General features: G+C 50.1%; 1 long non-coding RNA gene across 1 annotated transcript; it reads right to left on the reverse strand.

Moving 5' to 3' along the window:
- Positions 1 to 126: 126 nt before the first annotated feature.
- LOC121201930 (uncharacterized) lies at positions 127 to 7,567 on the reverse strand. Its single transcript, XR_005897129.2, has 4 exons — positions 7,055 to 7,567; positions 6,859 to 6,941; positions 3,409 to 6,562; positions 127 to 3,094 (listed from the first exon to the last, which is right to left on the reverse strand). It is a non-coding gene; the product is annotated as an uncharacterized LOC121201930 (long non-coding RNA).
- Between the last annotated feature and the right edge of the window lie 1,096 nt (positions 7,568 to 8,663).

Below are 8,663 nucleotides of genomic sequence, written 5' to 3' on the forward strand. Positions count from 1 at the left end.
AGAACGCACATGTTTAGTGCAACATCTGGCTTCTTTGTTGTGTAAAATCAGTGCAACTCAATCCACTCCGACAATTCATCGCTCATCCTCTGCCTGTGGACTCACTGTGTACATTGAGTGTATCATTTTGTAGGAGTTCAACAAAGGAGATCTGGGTCCCGGTAATAAATCAGATCTCTGCGCTGCTCCGGCAGGATATCTGCCGTCTCCACTGTCAGCGCCAGGATTCAGATTGTTATCGTGGCGGCATACAAAGGAGCCGCGAGCCACTTAGAATACAAATCACAAGGAGTGTGAACGGCGGCGAAGGGGGCTCTTCAGTGAAGAATGCCTATTGAAATGAGGCAGAAGAATGGTGGGGAGATAAAGGGGAAGAATGAGCGGCGCTGTTCAGTCAACACCGGCCCCTTTCAGCAAGTTGGCACCACGTCGTGGTTCGTAATGATACATCTGCTCCAATACCATCCTCACCTTTGCCATTTCTTTTAATTATCATGTGCAACGCACCATCCAGTCTCTGTTGTCGAAGCAGACTTTGGGTGTTTCCCCATAAATACACAAAAGGTTTGGCGCACAAACGCCTTTAATCTCCCGTCTGAGCGTTGAAAAGTGGTTTATGTGCATTTCGGCTGAGCGCTTACGCTTCGTGCCTGTTGGCGCGTTGTGGTCTCGCCTGTATTTGTGCGCTTGTCCTGCTCCCATTCATTGGCACTTTGATGTCGTGCACTGGGAGCGTCGTCTGCTCATCAGGGCCCTCGCGCCGTCGCTCACGCCGGCCTCGTCGCCCCCTTAATGAAACGCCCGGCCTTTGTGATTTTCCTGGAGGCTGAAGTGGGGGCTGTTTTCAGATGAGTCAGCGTGATCTGAATGTCGCTGCATGTTTGTGCACAGAGCCGTGTGGATGGTGCCGCGCTCTGGTATGCGCTATCTATCCATCGCTCACACGTCTGCCGGGGTGTTTATGTTTTCTATTGCTTCATCGCGTGGAGTCAGACGCCGATCGCGGCGCTCGGTCCGTGACTCCGCCCTCCGATTGTGACATCGACAGCGACCCCGGGTTCCACTGACGCACGGCAGCAGTCGGCACCAGTGGAAACGTCATCTTCACAATGCTGGCGCGGATAAATATTAGGAGTCATATTTCCACATGAAAATATTTGTTAAGGCTTCCGCTGTGCTTGCTTAAACGCGTGCGTGTGCAGGAGAAAGCCAACGTACGAACAATAGAGTCATTTTAAAGACAAAGCGTGCTCCTTATCTGGGCACGGCACCCTCTTAAACTTCCTACTTTGCTGCAGGGCTGCATGCGTTACCGAGGCTCATGAAAACGCTGGCGTTGACCCCGCTCAAGGTCACAGCTCCCCGGCGATTTCAAAATAAAATGCTCCCTAATTTGCGGGGGGACATCACTCCAAATAACACGTTTGAGTTCCTTTAAGCGACGGCGCTGCAGACACTCGCTGATACTGTGCGCGCGTGACATTTAGAGCCGCGCTAAAAAGGAGGATGGATCCATTAGTTTACTTCCCTGCAGGGATTCTGAGGTTGTAACTTCTCACTGGAGGAGAGGAATGACAACCAGGCTCCAATTTGACGCTCACCACCCACTTATAAGAGGGTTTGGAGGACTCCCCACAGTGGATCTGGCTCCAAGTCTGAAAAATCACTTTCTCCGCGTCAGGTTAAAATATACTCATCATTCTGACTTATGTTGAGCTGGAGTTATTTTAGGGTCATAACTCAGGCGTCTTGGCGTCAACGAGGCCAAACTGATTTATTCTTCTTTTTTATTGCTGGAATACTTACAACAGCCACTAGTCTGACAATGTTGGTGGGCTGACTCCAGAACATTTTTATGCTGATTATGCTGCATCCTGCCGCTGCCTGTCCTGACAAGGAGTCCCTGCAGAATGAGACAACAGGCCATGAACCAATAAAATGTGAAGCGGGGTGACACTGCCCTCCAGCACTGAGCTGGGAGAAGTATGTGTCTGCACGTGGCACCGGTCCAAAGACAGTCGCAAGGCTGCTTGAGAAATGAACCAGTTGTTGCATAGGAAGGGTGTTTTCTATGAGTCCAAGATAAATGCAAGCTTGTTTCCCTTTCCTTTCTCGCCAACGTCTCCACTGTGGTTTGCGCCTCGCAACCATGTTAAAACGTCCTCCGCCGCCTGATGAAGGTTCATCCAACTGTGTGCGTCACAGGAACAGCTCGGCCGGCTCTGAATGTGGTCGTTTGCACGACAATCACGCGCTCGGCCCGAAGACAGACGCGGAGCTGCCGCCGCTCCCGCCGCCGCTCTCTCCCGCTGCTGCATTCGTATACGACAGGAGATCACAGCCAGCGTCCTTTCAGGCTCTCCGCAGGCGGAGGCCGCCCATCTGGCCCCGCGTGGCCGCTGGAGGAGAGGCGAGGGGCCGACAGAAGCCGGGCTCAGCCCTGATCACCTCAGATAACGGGGGGACAATGGTCCAGATGACGGCAGATAAGCTCCCGAGAGTCGAGTGACCAGACGACAGAGGGAGGAAATAAATCAGCCCGTTGCCTCTTACGTTACATGTCAGAAGCAGCTTCTTTAAACCCACATCGCTGACGTTTCATCTTAGCTTTTAGCTCTGTTTGTGCTCACTCGTCGGTTGTGTCTCATTCTCATTCTCATTCGGTCCAGTCTCACGGGGTTTGGCGTGAACACGGCGACACTTTATTACGTCTCTGTATCAGATCGTTGGAGTAAACCCCACATTTTGACCTTTCCAGAGAGGCCGCGTGCATTAACGCCGGCCGCCTGTGGCACTTTGCTTTTAGCGCTGATTTACAACAGCACTCAGCGCAAGACCACAGGCCTCATTTATTATTCAGAAAGCGTGATGGAAAACTGATGAGCCGGATTTGTGTGTTTGAACCTCGGCTCGTTCCTGGGACACGGCGGGACGCTGCGAAGGCTCCGGCGCTGGACTGACGGGGACAAGTGTCCAGCGCCGGAGCAGAACAAAGCTGGAGTGGAGGGACATCTATCAGCTGTGGCCAGAGGGATGCTTTACTGCCCCCGTGGTGCCTCCTCGTCTGAAAGATGACACCGTCTACGGTGGCAGCCTGAAGGTAGCACAAAACAAACACTTGTTTTATTTTCCTCTTCCTTCGGTCGACATGAAAGGGCAGCAGGTAGTAAAAGCCGTCAGAGACGCGCACACACACACACGCACGCACGCACACACACACGCGCACACACACGCGCGCACACACACACACACGCACGCACGCACACACGCACGCACGCACACACACACACACACACACACACACACACATTGTTTTTCTGCACTCGCTCTCATGAGTCACAGCAATGAACAACAGTCCACTCATCAAGTTGGAGCCTATCGTAAAAATGTGCCAAGCGTGTGTTTTACCTGGCGCTGAAGCAGCTACAGTCACATTGAAACGTGCATTATGTCCATCGTAGGGCGCCGCGCATCGTTTCCCTCCATGCTTGTGTAGCGTCAGACTGCGAGCGCGCCTCTGGAACAGACCAGAATACAAGGATTTGCGGTTAAACTCAGCAGCGCCTCCTCGTTCCTGCGACAGCGTTTCCTCCTGGAGCCCGGCTCTTAGGATGAATCCTACAGGCGCTCGCTTTGGACCCGCGGCCCTTTGTGCGCGCCAGCCTTTGGCTCTATTTTCTCAACACAATTGAATTCTTTTCTTTTCTAAAGACTGCGAGGGGACTCCAGATCCTCCCACTGATACCGAGTGCTGCCTTTCCGACCCCCCGCTGGCCCAAATCTGTGAGGATTATTGTGTTTTTGGTGTAAATAAAACATCTGGATTGGCCGTGCCAAGACCAACATCCGCTCTTTGGGCTTTTTGATTATTTAGCAGGCTCGTGCTGTGGAGTTGTTTATGACAGGAAATAGACGCCGGGTCGCTCTGCCCGCGTACCAATAACACTTTATTCCCACAGGAAGGATATTGATCAGGATACAGCAGGTGCTGTTTTTAGTCCGACATCTGCCAGACAACTGTGTTCTCTACAAACGGCACAGACGCGTGGTCTCCATTCAAATTCACCAGGATATGATGATCAAAACACTGGGCTCCAAACAGCGGGGCAGGAAGCATCCATTAATGAATTATTATCAGGCCTTGACAAGTGAGCGAGCCGCCACGCGTGATCTGACGCTCCCATTCAGGAAACGCACACGTAACGTTTTTCAGGCCTCAGGTGGAAACAAGCTCCCATGAACTCGCAGCGTTTAGACTGGTTACTATTTGTCAAGCAGCGAGACACTTGGATATTTGCTTTGATGGCCGGAGAGGAGAGCCACGAGGCAGCCGGCAGAAGGGGCCATTATCAGCAGTGTCAACAAAGCTCCTGGGTTATCATCAATAACATCTGTATGACAGTGAGAGCGGTGTGTGTGTGTGTGTGTGTGTGTGTGTGTGTGTGTGTGTGTGTGTGTGTGTGTGTGTGTGTGTGTGTGTGTGTGTGTGTGTGTGTGTGTGTGCGCGCGCCCAGCTGTTTACGTTGGGCCACTTCCTCCACACGTCTGCCCACCAAACCTCCACTTCTTCTTTAGCTCGGATCCCTTGGGACGTTCGCATCCGCTCCGTTCCCAAAAGTCACCTGTCAGTCAAAACCGCGGGGATAGAACCAAGCGCGTCTTCTATCCATGTTGATTTCTGTTTCGGTCCTTTTGTGTTTATGTCAGACGTGCGCACAGCGCCGTCGCTTCCTGTGAACTTACGGGGGCTTTCCTGAAGTAGTTCATGAATTAATTTAGAACTGGATGAGGCAGCAGAGAGGAACAACAGCAAAACTTACCCAAAGATTCATGTTAACACTTTGTAAACAACCACTTTGACAAACGTAGCGCTGCATGTTTACTGTAATAGTGATATTAAGGGGGATTTTAGCTGCTGGTGTTTTTACTGCAGCCTCAGTCACACGCTGACACTCAGGTCAGCCGGGGAGCGGGTGCAGAACGCACCTGAGGGGTGAGGGTGGGGGGAGGAGGGGGAGAAGACTGAGAAAAGTCGTGAACTGTCCAGAAATAAAAAAAATAAGCAGCTCAGGTCAAACACACTAAAGCCTGTGACACAGACACACATTATTTCCCTGTAGTTTATCATCATATTATTCACCCACCCAAGTTTCTTTCCTCATAATAGAGACTTCTGTTTCCCTGTCGTCGACCTCTTTGTCTGACCGGTGTCGTCAGTGTTCTGCCGCATGACTCCGCTTCCATCACTTCCCCAAAACTTACACGAACTCTGTCATTGGGACCCACTCTTATCAGTAAAACGTGAAATGTCCTGTAATTGACGTATTTTATTGAGGCCTAATAAATATCTAGAGCTCAGCTTACATAACACTGACTGGGGCCATTGTGCGTGTTACACGTATACTTCTACCTCCGGCGCTTTCATTTATTCCGCTGAGAAACCCTTTGTATTCCTCTCCCACTGCATCCAGCATGTTACCGGCCCAATTTGTCTGCGGCGCTTTTATGTGAGACGACAGGCAGGCAGCAGAGAGGCAGCATCTCGAGCCGCGGTGGCTACAGTTCTGTGTCTCTCTCTCGCTCTCTCTTTTTTTTTTTTTTAACTGCTCGCCGCTGTTTGGGAGACGGAGTTTGATTTCACTCTGAAGTTGTGATTCATCACGTTGTGTAGGTGGAGACGCTTTCTGACAGATCGCCCAGCCGGCACCAGAATTGTATTATGGGTAAACAGGAGAATCTCAGGTAGCGGGTGGGTGGGCGGTGAGGGTGGGCGCGTCCCCCCCCCCCAACACGTGAGTCATGGCGTGTTTGAGAAGCACCATGGAAAACTGCTTTATTATTGATACACATGAGGTGCTGGCAACCGGGCCCCCCTCTCTCTCTCTCTCTCTCTCCCTCCCTCTCTCGCCCTCTCTGTCAGCCCTCTGAATCAACAATTCATTTCCAGCCGATTTGTACAAAAGGCGATTGTTAGCAGCAGGTCCGGCCTGTCCACTTACAGTTTCCTGAGTGAACCCTCCAGACAGCCATTGCTCAATCATGGTTCACCTCTCTGGCAGAGGGCACGCGCGGCGGCCTTCGCACTCACTTCAAATCAAATCAATGTCTGATCCATCATGTGCCTCTCGCCTTCGGGGCAGCTTTGAATCCGTAGGAACAACCCTCTGTGGTATCCACTAACTGCTTGTGTCTTGGAGTGATGTGTGTGTTTGTGCGAGTGTGTGCGCACAGAGGAATAGAATTAAAGAGGGGCCCCTGTCCCCCACGGGAGCTTTCCTTCTGCCTGTATATGTTATCTGACAAAATTAGAGCTCTTTGATAAATATATGCGTATAAATATATGTATATTACCAGATGGTGGGACGGGATTGACTGGACATAAAAGCCCTTTAAACATTCGCTGCATCTACGAAGGAGTAAAGCTTTGTGTTACTTGTCTTCATTTGGAGCTTAGCGTTAGAAATGATGACACAGACTGTTGTGTGCCTCTGTCATAGGGTTGTGTTGCCTCTTGACATGTGGCGATTTGGACCAAATCAAAAAAATAGTTCTCGTTCTGCATCTGGAGAGGAGAAAGTCACGAGATAAAATGTTACTACATTACTTATGTATTACACTACTTATTTATCATAATCACTAAAGATGATTGAGATACGACTTAGAAATATTTTTACGAATATCAATACTATAATAATCCAACTATTATGAATGAAACACATGTTTTTGGTTCACAGTTCTGTTTGTTAGGCTGAAACCTTTGAAGCATTTGATTAGAAAAGACTTTTGCGTCGCCTCTTGTGTGCATATATGTCTGTTTATACACTTTACATGACATTTTGGGAAAATATGCATATTTACTTTCAGCCCAAGACTTCCATAAGAAGATTAACGCCAGGCTTGTGTTTGATTGAGGCAGAGGCGGCACGAGCTGACGCCAGAGTCTGAAACCAAAAACAGAACAGCCAAGTATCAGCCTGTGTTCATCATTCAGAGATGGAAAGTGGAGGATCTGAAGCTGGGGATGTACAAACTGTAAACAAAGCAGAAGTCTCACCCGCAACAGGCAGTTGTTCAAAGTTTCAAACGTCATCTTACACTGGAAACGGCACCAACGGTTGAAATCCATGTTAACACGGTGGTTTGATCTTCACATAAGCCGTTCACCTTCAACAGGATCTTGCATGCATGTAATCACAGGCACTGATGACATAATTGCCCAGGTGAACTTTCTCCTCCACCTGTAACCTGATCTCACTTGCCTGCGTGTTGTTCAGCCCTATTATTAGTCTTACTCACCAAACATTGTCTGGAGCCTCTGACAAGGCTCCAGTAATAGTGACTCATGCAGCGCTCATCACATTTTACCGTTTTGGGATCACGTACAGCACTGTTCGTTTCTGCCTCTTCCCCGATTGATTGGACTCACAGTTAAAATGCCCGGCGACAGGCTGCTCATTCCTTCCATCGTTGCATTTCTAAACCACCTTACATTTGTCTAACATGGATAATTACAGCACGACGAGGTGTCATAAATCAAAACGCAGTTATTTAATACACATGTCATAAATGTGCTCCAGTCCTTCTCCATCTGTTCCTTCTTTGCTTCATAATAATCTGACACGCCTTCGAGTGAGCCCGTCTCATAAATCAATCTCAAAAGCATCTCCAAGCTAAAAGACGGCAGAGAGGAGAATTATTAAATCTTGTGCCCATCTTTTTCCCGCTTCAAGCTTGATGACGCGTGAGATCAGCACAAATAAACACCGGTGCAGCCAGAGGTCAGGCTAAACTGAACCAGAATCGCCTATTGATGACACGATGCGTGACTTCTGGTAGGTTTCCACAGCACTAGCTACACACGCACGGCCTTTATTGAAAAACGCAGCGCCTCCTATTGGTGGAAACTCTTGCGCGCGCGCGTACGGTGTTGCGCAAGGAGGCCGAGCAGCAGAGAAAGAGAAATAAACAGAGCTGAGATGGAACAAAACAAGTGTGCTTACGCACACGAGGCAGAGCGACAAGGTGAACTCCTAGTGAACTCGTGTGTGTGTGTGTATCTGCCTCATCACACGTATGCACCAGAAAAACCACGCCGCTCTGCCCTCACGTCCCCTCTCTCACGTCCCCTAGATGCCGCAGACGTCCACAGTGGGATCAATAACCTCCCGCGCGTTCACCCTCCCACTCCAACGCGGACCACGAGACGCCGAAGACGCCGCCGTGCTCCGATCTCGCACTTCCCTCGTCTCGTTGCGTGAGAGCGCCGAGAAAGATGAACTGTCGAGTGCTGCAGAGAGGCTTGTTTGTGTCCGCTCACGCTGCCAAGCAGGCGGCAGACTGTGTCAAAACACCAGCGCCTTTTCTCTCCACGAGGCCGCGCAGCGCTTTGTCAGGGTTTCTTGCGCAAGGACGGAGCTGACCTTTGTGGTGCGTTGCTCAAGAAAAAAAAAAAAAAAAAAGAAAAAGCCGCAGGTGATTAAGTCATCAGCGCTGAAGCATTTGAGCCGGTGCCGTGGTCGCGGCCACAGCTGTGATGTGGCTCCAACGCACGTTATTTGACAATAAGAGGCAGTGAATGATTTTTTAACTGCAGAAATGTCTCGCTCGTTAGTCGAGTCCTCTGATCTGGTCATTGTGCTGCTGAGGGCAGATGGTCGCCCGTC

Source organism: Betta splendens, chromosome 21, assembly GCF_900634795.4.
Source record: "Betta splendens chromosome 21, fBetSpl5.4, whole genome shotgun sequence".
Classification (NCBI taxonomy): domain Eukaryota; kingdom Metazoa; phylum Chordata; class Actinopteri; order Anabantiformes; family Osphronemidae; genus Betta; species Betta splendens.